At 46.6% G+C, this 16,864-nt stretch overlaps 1 protein-coding gene across 2 annotated transcripts in view; it reads left to right on the top strand.

Moving 5' to 3' along the window:
* Nucleotides 1-16,864, top strand: part of KIF26A (kinesin family member 26A) — a 240,406-nt gene that overhangs the window by 35,694 nt on the left and 187,848 nt on the right. The gene's annotated exons all lie outside the window — the stretch shown is intronic.

Below are 16,864 nucleotides of genomic sequence, written 5' to 3'. Positions count from 1 at the left end.
TTATGTTTTAAATTGTGTCCACTGCCTAGAGATACACATATCAGGTGGCATATAAATATGATAAATTAATCAATAAAAAGGAGAGTTTTAAAGTTCTTTTAAAAACTAATAAAGGAAGGAGGCTGATGAAGCTCTTCTAGGAGGGCATTCCCTCCTAGAATGAGGAGTCGCTGTGGGAAAAGCCCTGTCCCTGGTCCCCGCCAACCAGATTTGTGTCAGTAGCAGGGCTGAGAGAAGGTCTCCGTTTGATGATCTTAGGGCCCTGGTAGAATTGGTACCGATACGAATGAGATGAATATTTATATACTGCTTTTCAACAAAAGCTCCCACAGTGGTTTAAATAGATACAAATAAATAAATAAAATGGCTGCCTCTCCCTAAAGTGCTCACAATCTAAAAAAGAAATACAAGATAGATATCAGCAATAGCCACTGGAGGGATGCTGTGTTGGGGATGGATAGGGCCAGTTGCTCTCCCCCTGCTAAATAAAGAGAATTGTCACTTTTAAAAGGTGTCTCTTTGCTCAGTCAGCAGGGGACAGACTGATTGGAGTCCTTCAGAGTATATCCCTAACCCCTCAGAAGTGCCCCTCTTTAAAGTAAAGTAAAGTTGTGCCCTCGAGAGTTGGTGTCGACTCCTGGAGTCCACAGATCCGTGTGGTTTTCTTTGGTGGAATGCAGGAGGGGTTTACCATTGCCTCCTCCCACACAGTGTGAGATGATGCCTTTCCGCATCTTCCTTGCTGCTGCCTGATATAGGTGTTTCCCATATTTAGCTCTATAATATTTACATTTGCTCAAGTAAAAATAAAAACTGGGAACCAAATTTTGTGTCTCTCTGCCACTTTTCTTTCAAGGCAGAGAACAAAGATACAGCATTCCAGACAGTTATATTTCTGTTATGGGTTATTTTTTGAACACTCATTTGATGTTAGGTTTTTTGTTTCAGTCTCAGGTTTTTTGTTTCAGTCTCGTGCTATGTTATCACTAATGACTGTTGAGTAACTAGATATGCAGGATCAGAGGAAATCCTGAGTTTAAGGTGCCTCTTATTCTGACAGAACCTTAGAAAAGATAACACCACAATTTTTGTTTACCTAATGAGGTAGTGTGTAAATATAGGGTTACAAATTAAAACAAACCTACATATTTCCTGCAGCAAGAGAAAAGGAGCCTATCGACAACTATGTCTTTTCTGTATGGAAATGTTGACTTATCGGAAGACATGTTTTGTCATTGTGCTTTTCATAGTTCTGCTCTGTTGTCATTCTTAGGACATCAAATGCTTCTGGGCCAAACAAGGTGTCACATAAACACACAGCTGCCATAGGAAATGGGTGCTGTGCAGGAGCAAAGCGAGCTTCTTGGGGGCCCAGGGACAAAATGCAGCCAGGGGGCCTCCATTGTGGTGTAGTGGTTAGAGTGGTTAGCCAGCGTGGTGTAGTGGTTAGAGTGCTGGACTAGGACCGGGGAGACCCGAGTTCAAATCCCCATTCAGCCATGAGACTTGCTGGGTGATTCTGGGCCAGTCACTTCTCTCTCAGCCTAACCTACTTCACAGGGTTGTTGTGAGGAGAAACTTAAGTATGTAGTACACTGCTCTGGGCTCCTTGGAGGAGGAGCGGGATATAAAATGTAATAATAATAATAATAATAAATAATTGTGCACACGAAGCATGCGTGTGCCCTGAGCCACGCCCCCCGCATCTGATGTCTGATTGCTGCCAATCAAATAGTGCCTTACTTGTGGGGCACACGCACATTTAAGCCCCCCACCCAGGTGAATATTGTTCCTGAGGCCGGCCACCCCGCCTCCCTCCTGGTCAGCCACCCCTGTCATGCAGCCTGCCCACCCGCTCCGGCCCACTCCTCCCTCAGTTTCAGCCCACGCGGGATGGAGGTGGCCAGACATGCATCCATCTTCCCCCAGGGCAGGGGTTGCCTTGGCCTGCCTGCCCACCTGTCGCTAGGTGGGAAGACGAGGAGGACTGGGCAGGGGCTGCTGCTGCTGCGGTTCCTCCACCCCAGCCACACTCCTCACCCGGGCCCCTCTGCGGCGCCCAATCAACCCCCGTCAGCCGTCCCTGCTGCCCAGCTGCCTGCCTGAGCCTCTCCTTGGTGGCCACCCAGAAAAGCCTGCCCTTTCGCTGCTGGCTGCCAGCTTACCCAGGCGGCTCGCTTTCCACCTCCACCCTCTAGTTGCCTGCTGGGCTCTAGCTGCCCCTTGCCCTGTCAACAGCTGAGCCGGGGCACAGGGGAGGGGAGGAAACCGAAAGCAGCAGCAGCTGATCGGTGGGCAGCCGAACAGCAGGCTGCCTAGCTTGTACCTCACCCAGGCCGGACAAGTAGGAGAAGAAGAGGGCAACATGTGGGCATGGGGGGGGGGCTGGCCTTGGGGGCCCCTCAAACCCTGTGGGTCAGGGAACATTGGCCCCCCCTTGTCCAATGGATGCTACACCCTTGGTGCTGTTGTGTTGATTTCACTTTTCTGTAATGTCTAGTAGAATGTACAGACTTCATGACATTCTGCGCTTCTTTGCCAATTGCAGTCAGTGATGTGGAGTAGGGGCAGAGAACTGTAGGATGTTGTGCGTTTCATTTCGTGACATGGAATCATTAGGGCTTGTCATCTGGAGGTCAGGGAAGGTCCAGCAGGCAGTTAAGTATTGTTATTATTTATTATTTTATTTATTTTTTACATTTTATATCCCGCGCTTCCTCTCAGGAGCCCAGAGCGGTGTACTACATCATTAAGTTTTTTCCTCACAACAACCCTGTGAAGTAGGTTAGGCTGAGAGAGAAGTGACTGGCCCAGAGTCACCCAGCAAGTTTCATGGCTGAATGGGGATTTGAACTCGGGTCTCCCCGGTCCTAGTCCGGCAATCTAACCACTAAGCATAAGTAGCCAAAGGAGCTAGTAGTCTGGCTGAAGGAGAAGGAATGAGCTTTCCCTTGGGTGGTCAGTTGCTTAGACTAAAAAGCCTAGGCCAGAGTCGGAGCTTTTGAGAACCAGCTGGGATCCTACTAGGTCTTTGTGTCACCTGGAGTGGAAACTGTAGGATCACTCTTTGACTATCTGTGGTGGTGGCACGGTAGAGGAGCTGATATCAAGCCATCAGTTCCTTTGCTTCTATTTTGCTTATGGTGGCACTAAAGTAGCATTGGGCTGCTCAACTTCGGCCCTCCTGCAGATTTTGGCCTACAACTCCCATAATCCCTGGTTATTGGCCACTGTGGCTGGGGATTATGGGCAGGTTCTCCAAGTTAGGGCTGAGAAAGACTCCTGCCTGCAGCCTTGGAGATGCCATTGCCAGTCTGTGTAGACAGTACTGAGCTAGATGGAACCATGGTCTGACTCAGTAGAAGGCATCTTCCTATGTTCCTGTCCCCAAAGGGGTCACAATCAAAAAATGTAACGTAAGGTAAACACCCACAACAACTGCTGGAGGGATGATGTGCCCGAGTTGACATGCAGAGGCTATCTTTGTGTGTTTGCATCAAGTTTTGTTTCTTTTGGCTTTGGTTCACATGTGTGCTTGGGGCAATTTTCATTCAGACACAGTGCAAGAGGAAAGGGTTAATCCTCCTCTGGATGTGTACTGATCTGATTGCCAATTAATCCCCCTCTGGTTCTCCTCTGATTGCAAATTCCCATCCTCTGCTCTAGATGCCACTGTATTTACAATGGAAAAAATAAATATGCAGGGTCAAATTATGCATTTTATTCATAATTATGCAAACTATATAGTTTGGCCCTTGGGATTCTACCTAGCAAGAGCCACTGTGCTGTTTCTTCCATATATATCATTCTCCTGACTACATGCATGGATGATACTGTATCAGCTCCTACATGGGTCTGTGCCCCATGTGGTAACTGATCCATATGAAACTGCTGGGAGAGATCATCAGGAGATTTGGTGCTTGGTTCCATCAGCTATCAATATGCGGATGACACCCAGATCTATTTCTCCATATCAACTTCGTCAGGAGATGGCTTATCCTCTCCCTGATATCTCAAGTTGAGACAATGGCCAGGAGTGCTTTTTATCTGTTTCGGCTGATATGCCAGCTATGTCCATTACCCTAGACCAGGCCTGCTCAACTTAGGCCCTCCAGCTGTTTTTGGACTATGACTCCCATAATCCCCAGCCACAGTGGCCAATAGCTAGGGATTATGGGAGTTGTAGGCCAACATCTGCAGGAGGGCCGAAGTTGAGCAGCCCTGCCCTAGACAAACGACCTTAAAACAGTGGTGCATATGCTGGTAACTTCCAGGCTTGACTACTGCAATGCACTCTGCGTTGGGCTGCCTTTGTATGTAGTTTGGATACTGCAACTCATGCAGATAGTGGCAGCCAGGTTGGTCTCCAGGGCCACATTAGAGACCACATTACTCCCCTGCAAAGCAAGTACTTTGCCATCACCAAATATTTAGCTGGATCACCTCACTTTTGGTACAAAGATGACCAATGGGTCAGACCATTGGTTCCTCTACCTCAGTAATGTTTACTCTGATTGGCTGTGACTCTCTGGGATTTCAGTCAGGGACCTTACTTTGAGATGCCAGGGATTGAACCTGGGACCTTCTGCCTGCAAATCAGATGCTCTACCATTGAGCGATGGCCCCATCCCCAACTGTTTTCTGTAAACATATTTGGGGAGACCTTGGTTGCCTGAGGTTTTGTGTCTCTTGTTTCTTCAAAGAGCCAAATCATTAAAGAAGGTTATTTAAAAGGATACACTGAAAGAAAATAACCTAAGGGGAATTTGATACTAAAACAGCTCTTGTTACGCACAGTCTTTTTGGATAGTTTATCTGGTGCTGAAAGGCTGACTCGTTTAGAAGGTTTTCACTCTGAGGGAGAGAGAGGCATTTGTGTGAGAGGATGGGAAATGTTGCTCTTGCTCTCCAGATGGTTTTTTTGTTCTTTGGGGGGTGGTGGTGGTGTCTGGGGGAATGGTTGCCATCAGGTCATGTCAGTTACCTCAGAGAAGAATGTTTGGACATGGTTATCAGACCAAAGGAAGGCGTGCCACTTCTGAGGAGAATTTCCAAGACTCTCCTATGTCAGATAAGATAGTCCAGGAATGAAAGTGATTCAGAATGAATGACAGGCCCGTGATGGATCAACAGAACAGTTGTTAGAACTCTGTGCTATCTTGATCCAGGGATATTTTCCCATCTGTGTTTGGTCAGTATTAATAGATCTTTCCCTGGGACTTGGGGGAGACTCCTGCAGAGGAAAGATCCAGGTGCATGATATGACATATCGTCTGGTGTGTGTTGAGCAACTCCTATTGAGCAACTCCTGTTTTTCCATTGCCCATTTTGAGGATGCATTGATAACAGCTGTAGCCCTGTATATGGCCAACAGGCTGGGGTGCAAATATGTCACATGAGCTTCAAATTGCATTTAAAGGTAAAGGTAAAGTGTGCTGTCAAGTTGATTTTGACTCCTGGCGCCCACAGAGCCCTGTGGTTTTCTTTGATAGGAGGAGTTTACCATTGCCATCTCCCGCACAGTATGAGATGATGCCTTTCAGCATCTTCCTATATTGCTGCTGCCCGATGTAGTAACAATGGGGATTTGAACTGGCAACTTCCTGCTTGTTAGTCAAGCATTTCCCCATTGTGCCACTTAAGACCCCTTTTATCAGATTTTTAGTTGCTGCTGGTGGTGGTTCTTTTTTCCCTGGCTTTCTTGTCTTCTTGTGCTGTTTTATTTTAAGGTGTCTTTTTAAAAATTTAATTTGTTTGTAAGCCACCTGGAGGATGTTTAAAGGCAGGATAGAAATCACTTAAATAATAAGTGTAACCCATTTAAGTAACTAGCATCTGAGTAAACCAATGAGGGAGCTGGAATTTGAACTGGGGTTTGAAAAGAGCCCACCTTCCAATGGAATTGGGAGAAGAATGGAAATTCTTCCATGATCATTGAGAATAAGAGTGAGAATGGAGACTGTTAAAAGTTTCCCAGGCATTGCCTATGAGTTGTTATTTGCATGATACTTCCTATTCCAGGTCTCGTCAAATCATCTTTGGCTCTAGGAGCTGGCCCTAAAATTTAGGAGCCAGATAGCATCTTTGCTTGCTTGCTTGCTCATCCTAGTCGCTTCCATCTTGTTCAGGCAGGTGACGTGACCAGGAGGAGGCGTAAGGAAACTAAACTGGGGTACGTTGCTCCCTTCTGTTTGCTTTAGTCCATTGCCTGCCTGACCCAGAAGGACGTGACCGGGAGGAGGAGCGAAGAAACAAGGCAGAGACTGGCTGTCCCTCCAGTTCTTGGTCATGTCTGTCTGGCTCAGGCAGGTGGCATGACCAGCACCTTGCTAGCTCACACCTCCTTCTGGTCAGATCTGCCCAGTGCCTGGCTCATGCGCCACACCTAAATTCCCTGGCTCCATGGCAAACTTGCATATTGGAATTGCTGAGCCCTGGCCTGTTCGTTAAGACACTAGTTGACATCTGAATAACAAAGCACTTGTGCAAATGTGTTGTTTTGGGTGGTATAAAAATATGATAGATGGATGGATAGATGGATAGATAGGTGGATAGAGTTATATCAGGTCTGGATTCTTATCTTATGCTGTCCTAGCGAGCTCTGCTAGGCCAAGAGCTTGCATTCCAGACTGGTGTGAGCACAGACATCCTGCACCCTCTGTGGTATGTCTTTTGCTGGGAAACCTCACCCCCCCACCCCCCGTCTGTTTTATGTTGCAGCCATAGTTTGTGCGAGATCGCAACGTTGGGATTTTTGCACAGCCATTCAGTTTTCTTTCAGATGTGAAGCTTTGTTGCTCAAGTGCTTTGTCAGTCTAGATGTCAGCCACGGCCTGTTCATCATTCAGTCCCCGCCGCCCCCCAGTAATTATTTGCAAACTCTTTAATAAGAACTGACTTTGCTTCTTCTGGGTTTCTGGAGTCTAATTACTGATTCTCCTTCAGATTAAGCAGTTGAAGTTGAGGCGGAATTAAGACCTGAGGCAGCTGTCACTGCCCGGAAAGGGACAGCTGTTGAAGGCTTGTAGAAAAGTCCTACCCTTACTTCAATAAATAGGGACATAGGAAGCTGTCTTTCCATTGCGCTCTCTAGCTCTGTATTGCTAACATGGGGGCTGTTCTCGTGACCAACAAAAATCGGGCTAGGAGAGCCTAGCCCGATTTTTGTGGGTCGTGAGAACCACCGGGCTTGCAGCCGAGCCCGGTGGTTCTGGAGCGGCTAACCCACTCCTGTAGCCCACCCCTTAGCCCGGGTTTGCGGAGCGAGCACTCTGCAAACCCGGGCTATCTGCTCATGAGTAGCCACGGCTACTCATGAGTAGAACCCCGGCCAGGAGGCTTAAAAGTAGCCTCCCGGCTCGGGGGTCTCCCCAGTATGCCCTGCGCACTTGCGCAGGGCATACTGGGACTTCTGGGGGCCGCGCAACCCCCAAGCTCCCCAGCCCCCGCCAGCTCTGTCTCAGAGCCGGCCATCATGTGGGCGGCTGATCCGGCCGCCCAGGGCTCCCTGCCCGCTTGTGAGTGGGGAGAGCGGGCATAGCCCGCTCTTCCCACTCACCAGTACAAGCCGGGTCTCACTGATCGTGAGATCCGGTCCATGGACTGGCAAGAACTCTTCATGGTTTCCAAGAGGAGGCTTAGCCTTACCTGGAGTTGCCTGGTTTTGAACCTGGGACCTTTTTGTATGCCAAGTATGTGGCCTGCCACTGAACTGTGACTCTTCAATTTCATTTGTAATTAGAGAAGTTTCTAATTCAATGCTTGCTGCCGCCATGGGTTGGGTTGGGTTTAGGTCGTTCTCCCACTTCCAGCCATTTCCCACTCTGGGTGAAAAATAGGGATAATTAAGCTGGTATATCGACCATTCAGATTTTTGGTAAGGGTGTTTCAGATAATGTGTGTAAAGGAAGCAAAGCACTTTGAACTCTCCAAAGCATATGCAAACTATGCTTCTTAGCCATGCCTTTTGTGCTCATGAGGTGCTGACTAGAACAATAAGGTTTTGCCACATTCCTCGTAAAGAGAGGGGGTGTATGTGGGGAAATGGTGCAGAACCACTTTTATGCATATGGGCTTTGAACCCTGGACCCAAGAGGAAGATGTCCTGAGACTCAAAGAGGTCGTTCACACAACCTGGTGGGCGGGGTGGTGTGTGTGTGTGTGTGTGTGTGTGTGTGTGTGTGTGTGTAAGTGTAAGGCTGGTCAAACTCACCTTCCCCCCAGATGAGCGCTGGTCTGTTGCTGGGAGTACAGACTGTGCTCCCAGAAGATCTGCTCTGTGAGCTGTAGCATGGGGCTCTGGATATCCCACAATGGCTCTGGATATCCCACAATGCACTATGTGATGTGCTCAGTGCATTAGGGGATTCCTCCAGGAGACTGGTGCTCTAGACACCCATCTCTGTGTCTGCTCTGGCTGGACATGGCCCCAGCGAACTCATGATCTTGGAACCCAGGTTAATTGCTCAAGCCCTTAACCCTGGTTAAGAGCTGGGTTTAAAAGCTGGGCTAGGTGGCGCTGCCCCCCGCCCCCCGCGATTGGGATTGGGCCCAATCCTGGCGGTTCTCACACGCAGCCTAATGCAGGCTGGGCTTCCCTAGCCTGGTTTGGGGTGCGCATGAGAATAGCCTCAAAGTATAAGACTGTCTGACATAAAGGACTGGGTCAATAAGTATAAGACCATCTGAAATAGAGACTGGATGAAATACAGTTCTGGGAAGGAATTAGGTTCAAGTTTACAAAGCTTTGTGTATTGTGTGTTTAGAAACCACGTATTGCGAGAATTAATAACAGCTTTGTAACCAAGCAAGATTTCAGCCCTACTGAACAGTAGTGAAAACAAACCTCAGACATCAGTTTAAACAAATTCTACACTTGTTTTGTTATGAAAAACATATCGATGGAGTGATTTCTGTTAAATCCTCACGTCTGCAAAGCCATGTTATCAGAGTTACAGAGGCTTTGTAATATCATTGGTGGCAGCAGAGATATAAGAGTGTGTGTGTGTGTGTGTGTGTGTGTGTATCAGTCTCAACTGTCTCTACTACCCGTTGGACAATGACTTCCCTTATGACACTCTGGTGTTGGGATTGAGAATTTTGTGTTTTTAAGTGTTTTTAGATCCCGCCCCCCCACGTTGGATGTTACTTAGGCATACATCAAAGGTGGGGGGAAAAAAAGCTATAAACACTTAAAAACACACAAGTCCCAACACCACAGTGTCATAAGGGAAGTCATTGTCCAAGGGGTAATAGAGATGGTTGAGACTGAGATAAAAGCGAAGTTCTGACTCAGTCATAGATTAAATCCCTGTGGGCTACTGGGTTTTGTTTCTCAAATTAATGGCACTGGTATTTTGTCCTTTGTTTCTAAAGCAGGAGAGCAGGAATTCAGGCCAGATGGTTGGGGTACTTTGTTGCATTCCAGGTTACGAGTTCATATCTTGTTTTCCCTCACACAGGGTGCCTGGCTGCCCTTGTTTAGGTTGGAAAAATCAGGGAGGCCTCGGATGGTATGCGTATGTGTTGTTCTTTGCCGGACACCATTTCTGGGGAAAGGGTGTGCTAATTGTTCGTCCATAGCCTAAGTTACTTAGGCTAATTGTTCATCCATTGAGAGAAGTGTGAGTTGCGCTTTTGAATATTACCTTGAATATTCTTTCTGGGTGGAGAGCTGGTCGTGTGGTAGCAAGTGTGAATTGTCCCTTTTGTTAATCAGAATTCCCCTTGGTTTGCATTTGGATGTGTGACCAGTGTGAATGCTATCTGCTGTAAGATATTCCCCCATAGGCTTAGGGGATGTGGTGCCCCCCCCCCCAGCTCAGTGGTAGAGCATCTGCTTTGCATGTGGAAGGTCCCAATCCCTACCCTCTTCAGGTAGGGCTGGAAAACATCTTGGAGAGCTGCTGCCAGTCAATGGCAATGGTCTAAGCTGGTTGGACCGATGGTCGGACTTGACATAAGGCAGTTTTCTGTGTTCCATAGAAAATTGGATGTGTCAATCTGTCGTGCTACCTGCTTTGGGCACATCTAGCTGACAAGCCAGCTGTGTTTCCGGGTGGGCGATCAACATATTTTATAGAGTTGGAAGAAATTTTGAGGGTCATGTAGTCTGATCATGGCAATTAGGTGGAATCGTTAAGATCAATGATTCCTGGGGATCTTCAGCTTCTTCGGCATGGTCTGTCTGTCACACATGGGCTCTGCGTCTGTGCAGAAGCAGTCCTGGGAACTTTCAACTCCCCAACCATTCTTAAAGGTAGGAAATTTCCAAATCTAAATCTGCTGTAATTTGAATCTCAGTGATTTGTAATCCTCACTTTGAGGCCCTGGTGGCTGTTCTGCCTTTTTATGATAACTTCAAAACTGCCCCCAATTTGCGCCTGCTTTACTGTTCCATAACTTAAACATGCCTGCTTTAGCCTGGCATCATCCATTTCTTTGTTCACTTTGAGATGATGAATCACCTCCTGTTTGGATTGATTTTTAAGTTAAAATGTGATATCCAGAACTTAAATCAATTGAGGCTTAACTGATGCAGAATCCACTGGCTGATATGCAGGCTAACGCATACATAGGCATAGTCCCCCAAAAGTATGCATGCAGTGGCTACATATGTACTTCTGAAGTGCATATCCACAAGTGGGGATTGGATTTCCCCCGATTTCTCTTTCCCTCAGAAACATGCTGTAAAACACACAAATCTGTCCCCGAGGGGAAATATTTGCGTGGAATGTATGCATTTTTGGGCTAAGCATGCACAGAGTAAGTCTGTATGTTAGCTACTGGATTTAGGACTTCCTGGAACTTGAATATGGTTTTTCTCCTTGCACAATCCCAAATGGTATTTGCATTGTTTTGCAATAGCATCATATGTTGTTTAGATCAGTGGCTAAATAGTCCAGGAGGCCAGAGAATAATTCTGAATGAAATGTTAATGGCCCTGAAATACCCTTATGGGTATGGCCATCAGTAGTCTTGCAAGATGGCAAGTACTCAGTTCCTGATGGAAGGAGCTGATGTGAGAGTGTAAGGTAACTTGTCCTTCTTCCTCCCCAGCCAGATGGATGTTTGCTCAGTGAAAAGAAGCAGCAGTTTTAGGCAGCTTCTGTGTGAGACAGAAACATAGAGAGCTTTATGGAAGCTAGGAATGGAGATGTTGGACAGAGAGCTGAATCACCTTAAGGTTCAAGGTTTACTCTCTGGGAAACTGATGTGACCTATTGCTGCTTCAACTCCATCTAATACTCAATCTGTACATTTGTAAATAAGCAAGATACTACAAAGGCTCCACAATCCCCCAGTGATCTCTTCTCCCAAAGATGCCACGCTCCAAAGAACATTACACCCCTTGAACTTATCACTGCATGGGGAGTGGGCACATAACAGTATGAAGAAAAACTGTCTCGTGGGAGCAGTTTTTCAACAACGCTTTGGAACGCATCTTAATTGGGTGCCGCACCTTCTGGTGTGCTTTGTTCCACGGTGATGGAAATGTCAACTGTTATCTTGTAATATTTTTGAGAGCAAGGTGCTCGCACATGCTCTTGCTGATGACTTCCAGCGTCAGTAGTGAGATTAGAAGACGTGTTTGGGAAATTAGCAGTGAGTGCAAACATTTAATTAAACCAGCACCACCGTTCAGATTCATCCATATTCAGCTAGTTGATTGTTAAAAAAAAAAGAAAAGAAAAGAAAAAGAAAAAAGAGATAGAAAAAAGAAGCATCACACAGTGCTGTGAAGTGGGAAAATGTATTTGGTGTAATATATTTTAAAGAGAAAGAGGCCTTTTTTGTTTTTGTTTTCTCCAAGGTAGGTACTACAATGGCAGCCAAGTCGGTTGCTCGGGGGCTTTGTTAATGACTGAAAACTCAGCTTTGCATTAAGATCTAGTTTATTGTTGGGGTTGTGGCTGATGTCAGTGCCAGCATCAAGCTGCTTTATCTGTTGACTTGAAACCATCCTTGGCTAAGGGCATGTGTCTACTACAGGCTCAAACTAGCCTAATATTTATTCCCATTCCCCAGTGAAACTGGAGAGCTGTTCTGTGAAAGGGTTAGGGTTGGGTCCAGGGTATTTAAGAGACTACCTCCTTTGTCATGAGCCCTGCCACCTGTTACGATCTTCTGGAGAGGTCCGGTTATGGTTGCCAGCGGCTCATTTGGTGGCAACCTGGGACCAGGCTTTCTCTGTGGCTGCCCCAGGGCTTTGGAATATGCCCCCTGCTGAAATAAGAGCATCTCCTTCTTTGTGTCCACCCCCCCCCCCGAAGACCCTCAAGACTCACCTGTTCTCACAGGCTTTTAATTAGAATTAATTTTAATAATAAGATGTTTTAATAATTGTTTTATGGCTGCTGCTGTTTTTATTTCTGTTTTATGCTACTGATTTAATTGTTTCGTGTATTTTAATCTGTGTTGATTATTAAATATTCTTTTAAATTTTGTACACTGCCTAGAGATGTATGTATCAGGCGGTATAATCATATGATTAAATAAATAAATAAGCCCTTTTAAGTGCTTCCTTTTGTCAGTCCTAAATTTCATGGCAGGGTTATGAGAGGGGGAGAAGGCCTTCTCCCTATCCCTCTTCACACAATGCATAATTGAGTAAACCTCTATAAATCTGGTCCTAGCATTGGGTCTGCAGGCTAGTGTGCGGGACGAGTCCCAGACTAGAGTCCCAGACTAGAGTCCCAGACTAGAGTCCCAGACTAGAGTCCCAGACTAGAGTCCCAGACTAGAGTCCCAGACTAGTGCTGTGTGACTTTCTGCATGCAAAGCAGACGCTTTTCCATTGAGCTGTGGTCCTGTACTGACCTCTAGCCTCTGCCTTCCCACCGGATTTCTAACCTGGTTAGAATTTCTTCCCTTCCTCAAATACAGTTAGGCCAGGGACAGGGGGAGCCTGGCCACAGCCAAGCCTCTTAGGCTTTGCAGTTGTGTGCGCTTGGCACATGTGCACCCCAAGCCACGCCCCCTGCGCCTGTTGCACCTTGTGTCTAAAGGGGCAGGGGCAAGGCCGAGGACGGGGCTCATCAGCCCCAGCAGAGCTTCCCATTCCCAGTCAGCGGTTCGTGGAATGGCTGACTGGGAGCTCCTTTCCCTGCCTTCAGGAGGAGGCAGGGAAAGGAGCTCCCAATCAGCCATTGGGGTGGCATTGGCCCCGCCCCTTTGCATCTGATGTCAGATGCAGGGGGTGGGGCCAGTACCCAGGAGAGTGTCTGTTTGGACTCTGTCCCATCCCTCCGTAGTCAGTGTTTCATTGAAACATTGTCTGGCTTGGCTTTTTCTGCCAGCACATCCAGCGTTTCAGTGAAACACTGGCTGTGGAGGAGAAGTTTATGCCTCCCGCTCTCACCTGGCGAGTGCTTTGTTTGCTGACTGGGTGTGGGAGGGGGCAAGCGGGAGCCCTGGCCAAGGGTGAGGGGGTACCTTGGTGGCCCCCCCCCGACTGTGGTGGCCGGGGGATAGGGACATAGGAAACTGCCATATACTGAGTCAGACCATTGGTCTATCTATCTCAGTATTGTCTTCACAGACTGGCAGCAGCTTCTCCAAGGTTGCAGGCAGGAATTTCTCTCAGCCCTATCTTGGAGAAGCCAGGGAGGGAACTTGAATCCTTCTGCTCTTCCCAGAGCGGCTCCATCCCCTGAGGGAAATACCTTACCAGTGCTCACACAACAAGTCTCCCATTCATATGAAACCAGGGTGGACCCTGCTTAGCTAAGGGGACAAGTCATGCTTGCTAGCACAAGACCAGCTCTCCTCTGGATGATCGTCTTCCCCTTGCTCCATGGTCTCTACACCCCTGAGTTAGACCCTAACCATGAGCAAAACGATTCTGTGAAATCTAAAAGACATTTCCCAAATTTATCTCAGTGACACACACACCATCTTGTTGAAGATTGGTGATAGTTTTTTCCACTTTCCTCCCAAGAACGGAAGCCACTTTGAAAGGAGATAGGAAGGAGAGCTTGCTGCTAATGGTGCTAGGTTCAATAGCATAGTCAGGTTTTTTAATTTCTTCAAAAACCTATAAGAGCTGTTTGACCAGAGGCAGGAATGTATGAAAAGAAATATGTGTATATACCATCCTCTCTCAAACAGCTTTCAGTAATTTCAGCAGTACTTTCAGCGACTTTCAGCTATTGTGTACATCAGGCTTGTAACGTAAGAGTTACATTAAGAAGAGGTTACGGCAATTGCATGGTTAATTTTTCTCCCCCCACACTTGTGCCATGTGAATGCCACTTTATATGAAACGTCTTAAATCCAGTGTCTGCTATATAGTCTGAGCTCTTCATCCCCAATGGCCATTATAAAGTTGCCATATGCCTAAAAATATGCTCAGCACAACTGTGTCGGTTCAGACTCAGAATCTGTTTTTCATTTTATTGCATGCTCCTTGGTTGAAAATAAAACCCTTCTTCTGCTGTGGCTCGAAGGCTATTTGGGTGCATCTGGCTCGTTATAAAACGAGGGTAGCTTCAAGTATTTTGAATATTGCACAGGGTTTTATTTGAGTTTTTAGTACTGTTTTTTTTTTTTTAAAGTAAATAATCAAAAATAACATGTTGTCATTTCTGTCATGATCAATCCATAAAGTTGGTTATCTTTCTCTTTGGTCCAACTTAGGAACACATAAACCTAAAGCAGATGTCAGAGTAATAACCAGGTGTACAGTGTGATGTTCTTCCCGCTTTTTTAATGGCAGGCTGGATGAAATACATTGAGGTTCTCTTTCTGGACAGGTTGCTGAATATTGCTCGGGGCTTAGATGCTTTAGAGGCTCTATTCTGGTTATTTTCCTAGGCTATCAGTGGGCATTATATGGCTTGTGCACCCACTGTTGGCCAAGGACTTTTGGTCTGTGGAATCGGGCATAGAGACTATTCACATGTGATGCTAAACCACAGTTTAATTTTATGAGAACAATTGGGCAAGACCCTCAGGCTCACACACTCCCTTTCCTCCTGCCTTCTCCCTTGTGTGAGATGATTACAAACTTCCAGACTTGCTTTATGGCAAATCAGGATTGCAACTGGTTTGCACAGCCCATCGTTTGCTGGGGTTGAAAGAAACAGCAAACTGCGGTTTGTCATTAAATCAAGATGGGAAGTTTCAAATTGCGGAATACAAGGGAAGAGGAGAGGGGGAAAAGAGGAGGGAGCAAGCAGCTCATGCCTCCTCATTCTCATTATGCTAAACCACTATTTAGTGTTGCAACTGAAAAGCTGAAGTATTCCAGTGTACCACATCTGTTTTTACGTAGTCACTTGTGACTACCTTATTTTCTCCAGTTGATCAGATCTGGTAGGGACATCGGAAGCTGCCATATACTGAGTCAGACCATTGGTCCATCTAGCTCAGTATTGTCTACACAGACAGGCAGCAGCTTCTCCAAGGTTGCAGGCAGGAGTCTCTCTCAGCCCTATCTTGGAGAAGTCAGGGAGGGAACTTGGAACCTTCTGCATGCAAGCACGCAGATGTTCTTCCCAGAGTGGCCCCATCCCCTAAGGCGAATATTTTACAGTGCTCATACATGTCGTCTCCCATCCAAATGCAAACCATGGCAGATCTTACTCAGTAAAGGGGACAATTCATGCTTGGTACCACAAGACCAGCTCTCTTCTCAACATGGGTAATTTTTTTCTTCCAGATTGATAAAGGCAGTTCACATGAATATAATTTAGGGTAGGACAAGTGTCCTACCCTAGCTTGGGAAACAGCATAGTTGCAGGGGGAGGAAGTGATTGTCTGGGCGATAGGAGCTGGTTTGGATGGTGTTGTCCTACTCAGCTCTCAAACCCAGCACTTTACTGAGGTAGGAGAGATCACCATTGGATCCAACCCCTCTCTTCCAGACAATCACTTCCTCCCCCTCCAACCTTGCTGTTTTCCTCACATACAATCAGAAAATGGGATTGGGCATAGCTCCTTAACTAGGGTAGGACACTAGTCCTACCCTGATTATAACCATGCGAACTGCCTTTAATGTAAACTGGGTAAGTGGCCAGTGAGAATTTCTGTGGGCAACCTTGGCTCTCTTCCCCTGCCCCCAGATCTTTTTTTTTCCTAAAGGAAAGATCGTGCCATTGAGTCAGTGTTGACTCCTGATGACCACAGAGTCATGTGGTTTTCATGGTAGAATACAGGAGGGGTTTACCATTGCCTCCTCCCATGCAGTATGAGATGATGCCTTTCAGCCTCTTCCTATATCGCTGCTGCCCGATATAGGGGTTTTCCAAAGTCTGAGAAACATACCAGTGGGGATTTGAACTAACCACCAGATCTTAGGGTTTATTTATTTATTTAGCGATTGCAAAATTGCTAAAATCCACGATGAAGCACATAGCAAAAATTTCCTTTCTCTGTGGCTGCTTCTCCATACAACTGTGCAGTGACCCCTGAGTGCCCGGCACTGATTGGGGTGGTGATTTTAAAAGCGAGTGACTTTTTAATATTGGATGCTTCAGAGTGAAGAGGAGTCACTTTCGTTAATGGCTTTTGCTCTAGGAGGACAGAAGTGGATTAAAGTGGTGCCTTCAAGGACAGTGAATTGGCTGGGGTGTCAACACATGAAAATATTTTGGTGCCATTGTAACTAGAAGCTGCTAGTTCCTGTTGTTATTGCCGGTTTGATTAAGTGCCCAGCCTGTTCATTGCAGGAGTGGTGGGAGGGACGGGCGGGGAGAGGAAGTAACTCTCCAAAGTGCATCTCCCCGAGGAAGGCAAAAATGTGATTAGGGCGGTGCTATTGGGAGTTTTGTGTGTGTCTCTCTCTTTTTTTTTTTAAACCTTTCCCCTTTTGGTTTGCCGAGTATATCTATCCTGTGCATTTTTCCACATGCTGCTTAATGGA

The sequence above is a fragment of the Hemicordylus capensis genome, chromosome 1 (genome assembly GCF_027244095.1).
Source record: "Hemicordylus capensis ecotype Gifberg chromosome 1, rHemCap1.1.pri, whole genome shotgun sequence".
Lineage (NCBI taxonomy): Eukaryota > Metazoa > Chordata > Lepidosauria > Squamata > Cordylidae > Hemicordylus > Hemicordylus capensis.
Note: the sequence above shows the minus strand (reverse complement) of the source record. Positions and strands in the feature narration are given on the sequence as shown.